Here is an 18,538-nt window from a genome sequence, read left to right on the forward strand (position 1 = left end):
ATGTTATTTGTATGCAATGAAAACTCTATTCTTATACTCTATGATTATTTTTCATCCATACAAATTAAATATAAAAATAAGATATAAGAGTTGTATTGTCTGTCCAATACTCAAAGATAACAGATATATAAAATTAATTTTATTTGTCCAATACAGCTTATCTTTAAAACACCTCTCTGTTTCAATCATTCTATTAAATAATTTATATATTTATTAACAATCTGTATCGGATGATATTTTTTTAAGTTTTTCCAAACTAATATGTTCTAAAACAAATCTTTAGAAAATTTTCAAGAACATTTTTGTGAGAAGATCAATGAAAATTTCAGTATGGTTAAAATAATAGGTTGAAAAACAAAGCTATTGGCAATTTTTTTCTTTAAGAATATTAATTCAGTAAAATAAAATGTGTTATTTATAAAAAAAACTAGCTCTACCCGCCACGCTTCGCTGTGGCACATTGTGGTTGCATGGATGAGAAATGAGAAACAAAACAAAGCATACGTTTCATAGAAGTTTAATTTTGCAATACTTTTGTATACACAATATTTTTTGTTTTTCCACTGTCTACGTAGATATAAAGTCTATCTGGTTTGCCGACTCGGGAACACGCAACATACAGTTGCCCATGTGAGAAGCAATCCGCATCTAAATCTAAACCACACAATTCTAAAGATTGACCTTGAGTTTTATTTATTGTGATTGCAAATGCCAATCGAATTGGGAATTGCAATCTTTTAAATTAAAATGGTGTATCGGTCGGGATTATGGGTATTCGAGTAATGAGGACATCTTCACCTTTGAAATACCGCGTTAAAATCGTTGCTTCAACTACGTTATTCATCAATTTCTTAACTGCAAGTCGCGTGCCGTTGCAGAGTTTTGGCTGATTAATATTCCGCAACAGGATAATTCTCATTTTTTGATCGAACCGTTGCTAGAATCAATCTAATGAGGAATGTTTTCCCATTTCCTCCTGGCGCATCCAAGAAGAAGGTCCCCCCCAACTCCGTCATTTATCATTTGCATTATGCGATCATAAATGCCTTTCTGTTCACGCGTTAATTTGGGAATGTTTGAGTGGACATATGACTGAAGATCACCAATATTGTAAATCTGTTCACGGCGTAAATCCACATCAAATGAAGCAATCGCAGCTCGGGTGGGTGCTGGCATTCCCAATTGACTAAGAACTTTATTTGCAATATCTAAGCCCTTGTCTTCAATATTTATCAATGCTTCGTTGTAAATGCCTTCTGTAAATTTCATGGACATATTGGTATTTTCTAGGCGTACTCTATGCAAAATATCCTCAACCATATGCGATCGATATCTTTCCCATAACTCTGTGGGAGATGAAGGGAAGCAAGCAGTCAATATAATTGCGAATAATACGTGAATTTGGTTTGGATGTGCAGTGTTGCACGCGTCATTATTACATATATCCCACTGTTGGTCGTTTTCTAATAAATTCAGAGCTTGGTGAAAGGCGCAGCTCAATCACGACACAATCACACAAAAGTACCTCGATTAAAGTGAATTTTTAATTCAGATTGTATAATATAATCTGAATCAGATGCAAGTGGATACGTTTTTTTTTTTTTTTGTTAATAGACAATGTAATTGGGAACAGGTATTATTTCACATGTGACTGCGGTTGTCGTTAGCTAGAATGGCGAGTGTTCCCCTCGCTTCCGGCAGATGGCGTGGTCACTGGTACATAGCTGACCGTTAAAAAAACTGTTTTCTCGTGGTCGCAGGTATGTGACTGATGCGAAAATAGATACAAACAATCTTTGATGCGGGTTATATATTATGCTAAAATTTGAACTCAATCGGTGCAGAACATTTTGAGTTTTTGAAGTGTACACAAACAAACTTAACATTTTTATAAATAAAGATTTGTGGGCTGCGAAAAAAAAAGCCCTTAAGTCGTGCGAAAAAATACATCATTTTAAATGCTTACAATAGCAGAGTAATGCTTACAAATTACAGAATAATCAAACGGCGTTGATTTCAGATGTTAATAAAGTGCTAACGTAAGTAGAAGTTGTGCAGCTTCAGTGTACAACGTAATTCTTCAGTATGAATATTCTAATTAATTACGGTCTCCAAAGAAAACAAAACCCCGCAGGTCAATTGAGAAAAAGGTGAGATTTTGATAAAAACGCGATTCGTAAAATAAATTACACGAATTTGAATTATTTAGAAACAGTTTAGCGGTGTATTATGTCCTTTGGAACAGAATTCGGTTATTGTCTTCGACAACGCTTCTTATCATTAAACGAGAAGAATTCCAGCCGCGTTGTAGAAAAACAATGATATCAAAATGTGACTTAGTTCAAAAGGAATAATTTTTGAAGAGGTTTAAGTTAATGTTCAATCACCGCGTATTAAAAGTAATTATAGTCCGTATAAAATTGGTTTGACACACAACACCATATTGGTAAGTCGTGTTTTTATTCGGCTCCTAACGAATATGTTTGCCGGCCTCCGTGGCGCGAGTGGTAACGTCTCGGACTTTAATCCGGTGGTTCCGAGTTGGAATCCCGGTCAGGCATGGCATTTTCATACGCTATAAATCATTCATATCATCATCTGAAGCAATGCATAACGGTGGTTTCGGAGGTTAGAAAAAACAAAATAAAAACGAATACTTAGTTGTGTGGTTTCAGTGTTACTATTTGTGAATTATATTTTTTGCTTTTACATAGCAAAGAACGCTAAATGACCAAAAAACGATTGTTTGGTCATATATATGTAAAAAAATAACCTAACAAAGGATTTTTTGGTCATTATGTAGGGATATTATTTTCTGTGTATTTGGTTATTTCGACTTTTTTTGTTTACATACTCTTAAGTCTATCTGAGCTATAAGAAAGTTGGTTGTTTTAATTTATTTACTGTAAATCATCCTTCTTGGTGGCTTTTCTTTTTGTTTTGGTGTTTTTGTTTTGTTTTTTTTTTTTTTAATAAAATACAGATGTTTTAGCTGTTAAATATAATTCAAAGAAATTTGGTCGTTGTGTTTGACAGCGGCCATCTTGCATTGATCTGGTTGGTTTTCCTTTGTTTACATTTCCAAATTAAAAATGTACAAATTAAAAATAGATAGATAGATTTATTAAAAATAGATGAAAACAATCTTTGATGCGGGTTAAATATCGTGCTAAAATTTAAGCTCAATCGGTGCAGTATATTTTGAGTGTTTGAAGCCGTACACAAACGAACTTAGCATTTATATATATATAGATAAAAACAGTAAAAAAATTGGTTTGAAATCACTAAATCCGAATAAATACATTCCTAGCTTACTCAAAAAATTCAAATGTTTTTCTTAAACAATTTTCTTTAATTTTTACATTATTAGAAACCAAATAATTCTTCTTAATAAAATTTGAATTTTCATGGGTTCAATTAACAGTTCTGGAAAGGGTTTTATAATCAATCTTTCATTAAAAGAGAAAATACCTATTGTTCATGGTATAATTACATTAGGCAGAATAATGCAATATGTACCATGACTTATTACAAACAAGAATTTAGATTAAAAAGGATTGTGAAAAAATAAATTCTTTTTATTGCCAGTTTACATAACAAAAACTGTGTCTAAATAAAGATATATTAAATATCACTAAATACAAAATTCTATATCTTAATGTATTACATACAAAAATTAGACGGGAATTTAAAAATCTGTTTTTAAAATAATACAGTTAAACATGAGATTAGTATTAAATAGTAAAATATTTTCCATTTATTTTATCCAACCATGCAACTTCATGTAAATAGAGTCAAAAAATACGAACCGACGTCGTTGAACCAAATTCTTTTTAATTCTTGAATCTAGTTTTGATTGCATAGAAAATGAGTTCGCATACTATTTTTAATATTAATAGTTGATTCAATGTTTTGATTTGCCCATAATTACTTTAAAAATGCTGTTTTTTAATGAGGAAAGTTTAACTTTGTGTAATATTGTTTGAGTAATGATGACGTTATAATGACTATTTCGCTGAAAACAATATTAATGAAGTTAACCGCATTGTTTTTTAAAGCATCCAATTTATGACGAATATGAATCAAGCATTTTCCAAGTTTGCCGTGGAAACTTAATATAATATTAGCGTTTATTTAAAAATGTACTGTTCAGAAAACAGTTAAAAGTAAAAGTGCATGTGAATTATGAAAATAATTCGATGCTTTCTGATCGGAAAACAGAGTGGTATGAATAATTTGTCAATAAACGGCGATCTTCTCATCAATAATTGTCAACAAGTTGTTGGGTAAATAAGAAAGTTTCAGCTACTTAAATTAAAGTTTTATAATTATTAGGTGAATATGAGGGATATATAATTTAAATCAATTAATTAACATTGAATAAAAATTTAATTTCCCACATTAGTGAACCCAAATTTTTCCACAACTTTTTCATTACTAAAAAACTTAGTAGACTGAAATTAAATAAAAATTCTTAGATTTTCAGAAGACATACATTTGTATTAAAAAACAAACACAACAAACTTTCTACGTGACATGATGTTATGATTTACTGGTTTGTAAAATGTAGAAATTCTACATTTACACCGGCTTACAAAATAAAATAATTTTTAACTTATTGAAATTCTTTTTTCTATATATACGACTGGAAATACCAAATAACGGCCATTAATTATATTCTTGTACTCCATATATTACATTTAATATTATGCTAATGCGTGATATATGCTATTTTAAATCAACTAACCAGCGTTTTTTAGAGATTTATTATTTCCCATATAGAAGAAATTATTTATCAAAGTAAATACGAAATGTACAAAAATGATGAATGTTTAAATTTACTGCATGTATAGTACATAGTGAACACTCGTCTGGTTTTAATTTTCAAATAGAAAAACAGATTCGTTATCATACACTAGGTGGCATATAAAACAAATAAAACAATATTTTACAAAACAGAACAAACAGGATTTTTATAAATAATAATCATTCGCTTAATCACGCATCTCTTTCTTTCTTTTTCTGTTTAGACTTCCACCTTAAACTTAAGAAAAACTTCAAATTTACTCAATACGGCAATGGTTGCATGTGAAAAAAAGTTTCACTTGTTTAGCATACAAGCCTCATCTTCTTACGATTCCAGAAACATTTTGGTCATCCCTAAGGGTTGGTCATATCAAAAATTGTTTCAGAAAAAAGTTTTAGATAATGTTTAGAGTACTAACAATACTGATAATAGAGTAATACAGTACCGATTCGATACTGTACCTATTAAGGGAGATATGAATTTTTTTTGTCTTCAAAACACCATTTTTCCCACCCCTTGGGCCAGTAGTTAGTGATAGCAATAACAATAAACTTTACTTACATAAGTTTTAGGTCCTTATTCAAAGAATAGTAGGAACTTTAAATGAACTCGATATTTTACTTAATAAGAAAGTAACAGCGACATTTTTTTCGAAAAAACCCCCCATTCCACCCTATGATCCGATTGGCCGATGGTCGATGGCCGTTAACGAACTTGACCGAGATTTTGAGACAAGTTATTTTTAAGAAACAATTTGAAAGTGGTTGGCGCAAAATTACGGCAATTATCGTGTCCACAAGAAAGGGAAACTTTATATATATATAAATGTATATATAAACTTTTGAGCTGACGGTGGTTTTGAGGTCTGGGGGATGTGAAACGCGAAATATATCGAAATTTTCCGGAAGTCCAATCAGGGTAACAACAGATAGCTTTCGTATGAAATCTATCTAATAACACCACCTAATAACTCATTGATATACCACACGCACAGTAGTATGGGTATTAAAATTTAAATTCTCAGATATTTGCAAAAAACAGACATGTATAAATTCTGCCGTACACAAAACTGTAAACAATGGAAACAGAAGGATACCGCACGTATTACACGTAACGCTACTGACAAAAATCCGGAGTATAGACGAAAAAATATTAAATTTAAAAAATAATTATTTCACCCCTAAAAATCACCGGTACAATAAATAAAATAATAAGTAAAAACAAAAGATTTACACGTTTATTACTGCAAAATTAAGAATAATTTAAAACGCGCTTTTCAAAGTTTTATCAGTTATATTTCATCAATGGTTAGGTCAGACTTGTTCTGGCTTCTTTCCATCGTGTTTACGTCTTTCTCTATCGCGCCTACCAACACGTAAACTCAATACTTAGGAATTTTTTATCATGCATTCCCTCTAGATGCTACTCCCACTTACTTCTATAATGGCGTATTTCATTGTTAACACTATAAATCCCCAAATCCCGACAAATGTCCTCATTCCTCATCCTATCCATCCTTGTAACATCCCTCAAACTTCTCAAAAAGGTCATTTCCGCAGCCTGTATCCTACTTATATCTTTACTTACATCAGTTATATTTGGAAGGGGAAATTCTACCCGCGTAATAGTAAACAAATATTAGTGAAATGGTAATTTCAAAGATATAACGTAAACGGGACTCTGACAATATTGGAAACTTCAGTTATCAATGAAATACAAATTACAATTTATTATATAAAACAAAATAGAAAAGTGTTACGTAAAAAATTATTTTCAATGTCATTACTATCCACGGATATAAATTAAAACGCTTTATCTTAACCATTCGGTGAAATTGTTTTTAAAAATTATTCGAATACATAAACAATGCTATAGTTTTTTTTTTTCACGAACACCCAAATAAATCTTTCAAATGTGGTTTGAGGGGAAAATTAATAACAAAATTCAATATTTCAATACTTCATTGGTTTTCCCCTGAGGTTTTAATACACCCTAATGTATGCATTTCTACACCTCAATAGAAATAATATTTGATCTATTTGGTTTACTTGGCATTTCTCCCGCCACCACCCCATTCGGTCGCCCTAAAGCATAATACTGAATGTCTGTGCGACAAACGGTTACTGAGCCACGAAACAGTTTAGCGACCAGTGTCCTTGATAGGTCATAGAGCTTACCTACAGCGTGAACGGACTAAGCGCGGTTCAATACACCACCGGCTTACGTGTCCCAACCACTCACTTAACATATGTTTACTAAAATGGTTAGGCGCACCCTGTCACCTACTAAAAATATATACGACATCCATAAATTAAAATTTACTTCGTCTAGACAGCAATTTTCTGCCACGCCTAGATCGCTGAATGCCAGCATCCTCTCCACCATATTAAAGCGCTTGGAGCCTTAATTGTCTGGTGGTCAGCCATATATCTCTAGATTAGCTTCTAACAGCAGTGCGGTAGGAGTCTTTCCCTTAAGTAAACTATTGAAATCGGTTGAACATAACAACCGCATCAAGAAACTTCCACACGGTCCGACAATGCGGCTCTCGCCACATTGACTCGCCGCTTGTGAGTGACCAATTTTCCCCTTGACCTCTAAATTCCAGGGCATCAGGGCTGTCGAACATCGTGTGTTTATTTGACTGAACCTCCCCCACAGACGCACAGCTCATCAGCTGCCAGGCGGAACGTAAACAAATATTGGTTCAAATTAACATGTTGTTGAGCACCTAGGCACCCATTGCCCTTAAAAACGAAAACGAGATATACCATCCCCCCAGATTCCGTATAAACTGATACAGGGATCTTCCGTTAGTCTTGTAGTCTTGACGTGCCATTCCAGCTGCCATGCTTCCATCGCGAGGCTCTGCATCCTCTTCCGCCAGGGGGGAGATGGACAACTGAACGAAATTTAGATCCGGTGCATTGTGATCACCGTTCCGTTCCGGTACTGGCCCGGCCCGAAACCGCATCCTAAATACCTCGGCCTCCCGGCCTCTTCACAATCTCCACATGGCTGCCCGAACTTTCACCACTAAATCGATTGGGAGAACCTATCTCAGTACGGTAGTAGCCTCGTAGGAAGTTGTATTAAGAACACCAGTGCATGCAATTAAGGTTCTGCGCTGGGTACTCCTTAAATTTTGAACAAGTGCTCTATTCATATCCAACCTATGAACCTAAGAGGCCATGCTTTCGAGGACACCACGGTACACCATGTACATTTGACGGCAAGACAACTCATAATCCTTCCGAGCAATCCTCCAAGTTTGTGCATCACTGAGACGCCGTCCGCTGTTAAACTTCTAATATGGCAGTTTCGGCAAGTTGAGATTTTTTAAAAGTGAAATTTTTCCCACAAAGGCATACTGTATAAAACATACTCAATAGATATTACCGCACTATTATTTAATTTCTTAAATATGATACACAGTATACATATTCCTGAAAAATTGAATAATTTTTATTCGAAAAATGCTTAATTCCATTCTTTATCCTTGGTATCATTTGTTACCGGTGATGACTGATGTTTTTAATACAATCTTCAAAGTTTGTTTTTTATTCCACAGAAAAGGAACGCGCATGCAAGTTATAAGTATAAATGTGCCATTTTACATCAAATGTTGTTATTCGCTGATTATTACTTTGAATACGCGGTTGTTAAAATGAGTCGTATTTATCTTTGTAAAATATTTGTTTGATAACAATGACGATGTATGACCAATTTTATGATAATATAAGTTATGATGTTTATCCATGTTATTTGAAAACTCATACAACTTGCGACGAACATGTATAGACGTTTACTAAGTTCTCTACAAAAACATCAAAACCAATTTGAAATTACATAAAAACGTTCTGTATTATGGGCGCTTACAATTTAAAGCGTTTGTGAATGACATTATTCGATGGTATCTTACCGGTTGACGGTTTGGTAAGTACGATTAACAGTTTGCGAAGTTTTTTTCATTAAATAATAATGATGAAAATGTTCTGATCGACTCTTTTATTTTCTTGTTCGAAGTAAAAGAAGTACTGAGATCGCGAAAAATTTCGGTTTTCAGATTTCAATAGAAATATCCATTTTGATCATCTCTGAATCCATTTTGACTAGTTTCAGAGTGACGTCTGTACGTGCGTATGTTTCTCGCATAAATAAAAAACAATTAGACATAGAATGTTGAAATTTTGGATTTAGGACTGTTGCGCACCTTCCCTTTTCATTGCAATCGACTGGACCAAAAGTGTCATTCGGTTCGAATCCGACTTCATTTCCTTTTTTTAACTTTTTTTTTTAAATTTTAATATGTTGATTTATTAATAATTATTAACGTCTGATTGTAAAAAAGGTTTTACAATAAATAATATTTCAATAAGAGTAAAAAACCAAATATGAAAAAATCAGAAGTTATTAATGAAATAAAACTTTACGTACATTCATCTTTTTTTAAATGTTTATATGTAACTTAATAGGCGTACAAGGAAGTCATGTGGTGTTCCCATCAGACTTTTTATTATAAAAAAAGATGATAATATTAACGTTTCACACAGATTAGGAGAACCTCATGAATTGTTTGCGAAATAATTTCATCTTTTTTAATAAAATTTAATTAAAATTTATATTTATTATAATATAAAAAGGAGAATATCTCAAATAAAGAAAACCGAACGTAAAAAGAAATCTCTTAGTGTGCATATAAAATAATACCAGCATTAAAATGAATCGGTTACCGTCCGTTTAAAATAAAAATCCGGCTATTACGTTTACTCGGATAACGTACATATAAAAAAAAAATCAGAAATGAAGTTTACTCGGTTACTATCAGTAAAAAATAAGAAACCCGGCCATAAAGATTACGAATTTACTGTAAATGGAAAATAAAGAATAACGGCCATCAAGTATATTCGAATACAGTACCTATAAAAAAAGTATACCAGCCTTAACTTTACTCGGTTAAAACAAGTATAAAATAGACAATACGCCATTAAAGTCTCATGGTTACCGTACGTATAAAATAAAGAAAATCGGACAGAAGTACTCAATTACTGTTGTAAAAAATCTGGTGTGGACACCAAATGGCTTCCTTGTACACCTATTAAATTATATATACACATTTTTTTTAAAATGAAAAATACTTAAAATTTTATTTCACCAGTAACTTTCAACTTTTTTATTTTTTATTGTATTATTGAATTATTATTTGTTGTATTTTTTTTACAGTCAGAGGTTAATAGTTATTAATAAATCAATATATTTCAATTAAAGAAAAGTTAAAAAAAGGAGATGAAGTCGGATTTGAACCGATGTGCCTTCCCCTTATAAGATCCAAACATTTTATTAATAAAATTTTATTTGGCTATAATTCTGGAACCAATGAAAATATGTAACACTTACGATATGTCGTTGAAAAGCTCTCAATGAGCGCTTATTTCTGCAGTTAAGAAATCCAAAATCCAAATTGTTTTGGATTTTGGGCTTTTTTGGACACTTTTGGTTCAGTCGATTGCAATCAAAAAGGGAGGTTCACAACTAGATTTGACAACAATACTAAATTAAAAATTTCAACATCCTACGGCTAATATTTTTTTATTTATGCAAGATACATACGTACGTACGTACAGACGTCACGCCGAAACCAGTAAAAATGGATTCAGGGATGGTAAAAATGGATATTTCCGTTGACATCTGAAAACCGAGATTTTTCGCGATCTTCCTAAAAAATTAAAAAGAATTATGTAGGATGAACGAAAAAAAATTTTCTACGTTTTTCCTGCCTACGTAGTTATATTCCAAGAAATAAATAAATCGTAAACCAAGAAACGACCGAATTTAAAAATATTTTTATGTATATTATTGAGTTAAATTATTTTCAGAGAATACCCATCACAATTTTTTTTTTTTATGAAATATATTTAGGAAAAAAACTATTAATAAATCTGACAATTGATTCCCTCCCAGGTTTTCACTTCTACTATAAAACACAATAGATTTTTAGATATATCCGATATCACACCACAACGAAATTACACTACATTGTAAAAAAATAGAATAAATTGGGTGTTTGAAAAAGTGAATAATTTCTCATGTCTGATGGAAATAATAGTTATATGTAAATATAATAACGCGAATTCATTAAAAAGATATGTTTTTTTTTTTCTTAAACCATTGAAATATATCAGCACTTAATGCCTCACTGATATGCAACTTACGTTATGATGGGTATTAAAATTTAAATTATCTGGTATCTGCAAAGAACAGATATGTATGAACTCTTTAGGCTTACACGTGTGCATACTTGCCATAAACCACACGCACTAAATAGAAAAAGTTATATTTTATGAGTACAATTTTAAACTTATATTTTTTATCACTCTTCATGAGTAGATAGATACACGATAAATATTCTGTAATCCAACCATAACTTGATCAAAATTAGCTTATATCCTTCCTGAATAGGACAAATCTATCTAAAAATATTCGGTTTACGAAAAATTCATAAGTTATATCGAAAGAAAGCTGCAACCAAATTTTGACAGCAGTCAAAAGACACTGTTTAATAACTGTTTAGTAAAAATTATATCTCAGAGAATGAAATTATATTATTTTATGTAAATATTTGTTTTCTTTAACCAGTTTTCCAGCTACTCTCGGGTCTGAGTGTATGGGTATAGGCAAATGCAATTATCGCTACCGGCAATATAAGTGTAAACGTACTGTAAGCATGTCTTGAGGTGACTCAGGTCGACCACTCTTAAGATGTGTGGTTAATTGAGACCCAACCACCAAAAAACACCGGTATCTACAGTCTAGCATTCAAATCCAAATAAAATCAACTAACTATCTTTACAAGGATGCGAACCTTAAAACTCTCGACTTTGAAAATCAGCATATATATACATATATATATACAATTACATACTATATTATTCGCTTTCATATATTCTGTAATTATTTATACACTTCTGAAAGCGATTGTATAATCTGAAAACTTTAGTCGTTTTAAAAAAAAAATTGTTGCATGTATATTTTTCTTGAATAAAAATAGTCATTGATGCATTGTTACCAAAAGTAACAAAGTAATAAATTGAATACTAGTAAATTTAAAAATTAAAATTATGTTGGTTTTATGATGAAACATTACGTGAATAGAATTGGCAGTTCATCTTTTTCAAAATAAAATTTAGGTTTACCTACCGTTTTAGATCATTCACGTATCTGATGAAACATGGAAGAAAAATGATTAAATCATTCTGTATAATAACAGTTTTACAAAACAGAAGAAGAAAACGAAAAAGTTACCACTTTAAACGTACAAATTCTACACTTTTAACTATCATTAATATAGAAACTATCAAATTTATCATAAATTTTCAAGTTTAGCTTTACGTATGTAAAGCTTTACCAAACGTACACTTATGTTAAAAATATCTGTATTTAAACACCGAAAAATAGAGCTAAAGCTAGGGAAAAGAAACTATAATAAAATAATTACGATTATTTTGCGTAGACTTTTTGCAATATCGAAGAGCGTATAAAAAAAGAAACTAAGCGTTAATTAATAAGATAAAGTTATACCAAAAAAATTTTAGAAAATACTAATAAAATATTTTTTATAAGAACAAGTACATGAATCTTTCAAGATGAATGCACGTTCTAAATTTTGGAAGTGCTACATTTTTAAAAAAGCTTGATTACAGAAATATTAAATTAACTTTTACGTGAGGGAATTTTTACTGAATTGTCAAGTAAACGTGTGACAGACTTCCATTGAAAATATTAGAAACTTTCAACAAATCGTATTCGACAACGTAGTAGTCAAAGGAAAGTAATCAGAAAAACAATTAAAAACAGGGTATAAGCTGATTATAAAGAATGACTTGGTTAAAAACCAAATATTTTTTTTTTGTATTTTCCCCAACATTTATGAATAATTAAAATATACAGTAACATATGACGTGAAATAATCCCAGGGTTATTCATTGTAAAAGTATTTTTCTGAATAATCGTTCACACGTAGACTACAAAATCAAACGTTGAATAATGAAATTTAAAAAATGACTAAAATAGGATAGTTTACGTATGTTAAAATAATAAAAATTAAAGATGAAAAAACCTAAATATATTTTGGTTATTCAAAATACATACTAAATATTGTTTCATACTCTCATATAGTACCGTAGCAGTTATGATAAATAACAGTTTTTAAGCTACATTTTATATGGAATAACTGGCCGAGTATAAAATCGTATGTAAACGAAAATGTAATATAATTAATAATAATTGATGTGAGTGAATTCTCAGCAAAATCGAAAGGCATTAAAAAATTGTAAATTATAATATTTATTATTCTTATAAAACATTATAACAGTTCTTAAAAAATATTTTTAAATTATAGGCAAATATAAGGGAAAGATCTAATCTTATCTTTTACAAAATATGTGCATGTTTCTCAATTTTTAATAAAATAACGTAGAAAAAAATACTGAAAACGAAAGCATTTTTGCATATATCTGGAAACTTATACAAAAAAAACTGTTATACAGGATATTAATTACAAATTGCAAACAGTACATCAATTTTTTATAGTTAGCGTCTTATAGTTTACAAAATCATACAATTTATATAACGAAATTTTATTCCAGAATAAAATATATTTATTTTTTATTTAAAATATAAAAAACTTCATTTTTTCGATATGTATTAAAAAATGAGTAAACGTTACTAGTAAAACAAAACCGATGCATATCTTAAAGTAGATTAAAAGAGCCTATAAAAGAAATAAAGAAACATTTTTCCAACGTTTACAATACGACTTGAATGTTACAATAAATCATGGAGTGTTATTTTCACTGTAAAAGTATTTTCTGGCATATCCATTACATTAACCGATCACCATTCCAGCTTTCGTTTAGATTCTTAATCCCCCTGACTGTTTTCCCACACCACGTTAGAAGTCAAACTTAATCTTGTAGCAGAAGGAGTGATGCCTCTCCCGAAGCAGTACACTCTACAGGTTTTTATCTTTCAACTAAATTCTTCAGCACATATTTACATTCTTCATATTTAAAATTTACTAATTTAAAAAAACACGTAATTCCTAAAAAGTGAAATATATTTTAATTCTACATTATAATGGAGTGATTGATTTATTTCTCTTGCAGACTTCTGTTTTATATTTCACAAACATTTATATCCAAGAAACGTATAAAACTGCATAAAAATCAATACGCATATAAATTTCATATAAGTAGTTTTAATATTCTCTGTACTTATGATCTTTGCCTATTACTTATATTTTCCGAAGAGTTTTTGTAATGCCACTTTTATGTAAAAAAATGGGACCTCTAACTTCTTCCTCTGTTAAAAATTCCGTTTGATATAACTATGATATTGCATGGAATGTTATAATTAAGATCGTTAGTTTCGTATAAATGTGAATTTTCCACATTCATTGTGATAAAATTTAGTAATATTCCGAAAATAATGTATAGTATGACGTGGTTATTAAAATAATGAATAAAGTAGTTATTCTATATATAATTATTATCCTATTTTATCCATAGCATAACCGATCTGCACTGAACTGAAAAAAATAATAAAACCTTGATATTTTGTCTTACTCCATACCGGAATTCAACCGATAAAATGTTTGCTGGATACATGGACTTTATTCCACAGTTATAATTCCCCCTACTGACAGATTCCAATGTAAAAAAAAAATTGTAATTGAAGTTATAATTCGTTTTGCTTGAGCCACAGTACGTTAAAATTTTAAATCAACTTATATATCTTTCTAAGTAGTATCACCTGAGTTCTTGGTAAAATAAAAGACCGAGTCCCGGCTGAATCTTCCCTTGGAGAGGAAGTACAGTTACAGGCAATGCTAACATAAAAGACCGAGTCCCGGCCTATCGGGTGAGCGACCTCCGTAGGGCACGGCGTAGCTGGAAAATTAAATATTTTTGTTCACCACCGCTCTCAATGTCTATAATTATCAAATAATCCGATATCAGAAGTTACTTAATAAAGATAAATAATTACGAAAAGCACGATGAAAAATCTATAAAGAAGTGGATATCTTACAATCTTTATGATTAGACAAGTAGACGGGATCAGAAGGTACAAAAAATAAATAATAAAACGAGTAAAGATGATACGCTTAGTTAAGATAACAAAAATGGGCTGTTATTGAAAAAAGGTTGTTATTATAAAAGGATTAAAATTATAATGAAAAAATAAAATATATATAGATACATATAACCGATGGATAGATGTACTTTCATTTAAGAAATATGTTCCCTTTGTGTAAAATATCGCAAACTTAACTTAATTTTACACTAAACTATAAAAAATTGTATGTAAAACTATTTGAAAATATTGAGATATCTATATTTTCTTTCGAATGCAAATGTAAGTTAGTCAAAATAGTTATATAGTAATGTTTGTAAAATAATTTAAGATGACACAAATTTTGAGTTTATGTAAAAAGGACGTTTGCAAGTGAAATATATACATTCTACATCTATTGCAACCATTTTTCAGTTTGAAAAACCAAGCAAAAAATCGTAAAAATTATATTTTATATATGAATCTGCTATTCATAAAGTGGTACATACATATACATATTATTACATCCCTCTAAAAAAATGACAAAATCAACCCTGAAGTCAAGGAAACCGTGAAATCCAAACACATACCTCACGCAGTTTGATAAAAATGACGAGTGTCTGGGTTTCAGCCGAATTTATAACTCGCCTAACGATTCGGCCTCTGTAACATGATAAAAAGAGTTATTCTTTAAGCAAACATAGAAACATCATAATTTAATTTGACATACTTTCGTGAACACAGAATTTTTAATCCTTTGAACTGTGAAGGTTTTATTTATAATACATTGAATAATACTATAAACAAATTAAAAACATTCCGTTAATAATAATGAATCCATGTAAATACTCATACGTTTCAAAATTGTATCTCAATTTCATCTAAAGTAAGAGGAAAATACTATCTTGACTTCGATAACTCCTTGTCTAATGAATGCTGTTTAATTTCCTAAACATCACAACTTCAATTATCCCTCTGATAATGTTTACTTACTCAGTTAACTCAAACTCTTCAACCAATCAACTCTTTTGCACTTTTAACTGCCTGGAATAAAATGTTCCCGATTATAAATTACCATTTGGAAGTTATCCTATTCGATAAAAAGTAGATCTCACAGACGAATAGCTCTTCTCTATGAAACTCAACTTACCCCAGAACCCAGATTTTTTCTGTCATATAAACAAATTTAAAGCACGTATCTTTAAGAACAGATAACTCCCTTTGAAACAAAATAAAACATCTGCTGAAGTATTAACTCTTCTTCTCCTCTTCTCCGTCCGGGTGATTAGTTTGTAACGAACCATCCAATATTTTCACAAGATTTTTCAAAAAAAGGTTTTCGAAATCGTTTTTTTTATTTCTCAAAAAAAAAAAATATCTTTGTCCTCAAAAAAAAAAAGTCCTAACAAGACAATTGCTTTTCTGTTAATCTACATATTTAACAGATTGATGTTTTGTTTTTTTTTCTATTGTTTTGGATTTCTTTATAATTAAAGAAAGTTTTCTCTTTTTTGAAGGATTATCAACTTTTCAATTCTATTTCGAAGGATTGCACGGCTCGGAAAAAACCATTGGTACTTCACAATTTCCTTGAATTATCAATATGTAAATAGAACAAATAGCTTTTAAAATAGTCATTTTTGAAACGTATTAAATACAGACAAAAATATATCGGGTTTTTATATGGTCAGATGCACTGCCCGATACAGGTCTGACATCAACATTTAAAAAAAAAAATGACGAAAGTGAGAAAGGACCGAAGTGAAAAGTAAGCTTAGTTGTAAAGGTGTGATTCACCATTCGGTTCAAACAAAAAAATTGGGATATTAGATATCTTTTACTGTGAAATTTTGTAAATGGGATTAAAGATAACGAAAATATAACGAATGTAAATTTTATAATCAAACATAAGATTGATTAAAAAGGAGAGGTGCAATGCTCTTACAGTTAAATATGGATACGGGCATGAAGAAAGATCACAGCTAAATATGCGCAAATTAGGGTGAGTAATACACGGTTATGATAAAATATAAAAAAACGTATCCAAAGTTTTTGATTATATATATAATTTAATTATATTTTAAATAATATAATAATTTATATAATTTATTTTTATATAATTTATATTATATTTTTAATTATATATATAATTTGTTTTCTACTGATATAACCGTTAAAGTTATTAGATCGGCTGTCGTTCAAGTGGGCTTAGGGAAACTCAATGCCACTTACTTTGAAAATCTTCTCCGCTCGGTGAAAGTGGCAGTTTCACCAGGAGAAACTACAGTCCTCTTCGTCCGACAGAGCTAAGGGGAGGACCTCCACCTACGAGTTCGGTCGGACAGTGGCGAGGCGGACCAACTCCTCAGCAAGGATATTGCCGAAAAGGTAGGGAGGTTGCTACTACGGCCCTGGCTGGTAGGGGTGGCAGAAGAGCCCACGTCCTGGTTAAGGACGTGGATGCCCTCACGTCACAGGGCAGGTTTCTTCGGGAGCTTTGCAAGACGATAGGTGAGTCGGTTATTATTGACGTCCTGTCAATGCGGCCGACTTACGGCTCCACTCAGGTGGTTACACTGACAGTACCGACAATTCTGACGGACAAACTACTGTCTGAAGAGCGAGTTCGGATTGGGTGGGTAGCCTGTCGAGTGGTACATCCGACGACCTTGCTTCACATGTTGGAATCCAGGCCACAGGGCCAAGTTCTGTTCTGGCGCAGACAGAAGTGGCCACTGTTTTAAATGTGGTAAGACTGCCCATTTACGCAAGGACTGCAAGCAGAACTCTAGGTGTTTATCCTGCAAGTCACATGGTCATACGCCCGGGGGTCAGGGATGTAAGATGGTGCCATCAACATCTTGACCTGCTTCTTCGTAGGGACATCATGGTATCTCTGAGGGACAGCCCCATCCGGGAGTGGGTGGGATGTCTCCCGCTTAAAATGATCGGCTGGGGACTCCCTTGCAGTACCGTTGGAGGGAAAGTAATACCGAGTTTCGCCGCGGGATCCTTTCGTGGATTTCCCATTACAGGCAAGGCGTAAAGACCGAATCCCGGTGGGGCGATCTTATGGCAAGTTATAACTTGTCCGTAGATACCAGGAAATATGTTATAAAAGATATACAAAATGTATAATAAAAAAAAGATATATGTATAGCGGTGATAACATTGTAACCAAAAATGACGAACCTTAACGCTTTTTTGATAATTTCAAAATATCCATAAATTGCATTTCTAAGTGATTTTAACACTGCCACCTTATTATAACCAATCTTAGCTTTGAAATAATAAAATTGGATAAAATAAATTTATCCATAAATAGCAGAAAATTATCCCTTCAAAATGTATCAGAAATTAAGATTAATGTAATATACGTATAACTGTATACGGGTAACGTATGATTAGTACACATAACTCATTTGGGTTTGATCCCTACAAATTTTTCTTGGCGATAAAAGCTAAAAGTTAATTTGAAGTTAATTAATAATATAATTAATATATAATTAATCCATTTAGTTTTCATATTATTTGAAACTATTGAAAAATAAATAAATTAACAATTAATATAATCCACCTTACCAGCACGTTGATATGTTCTCTAGATCTTTCGGCTAACTT

Source organism: Lycorma delicatula, chromosome 3 (assembly GCF_047948215.1).
Source record: "Lycorma delicatula isolate Av1 chromosome 3, ASM4794821v1, whole genome shotgun sequence".
Classification (NCBI taxonomy): domain Eukaryota; kingdom Metazoa; phylum Arthropoda; class Insecta; order Hemiptera; family Fulgoridae; genus Lycorma; species Lycorma delicatula.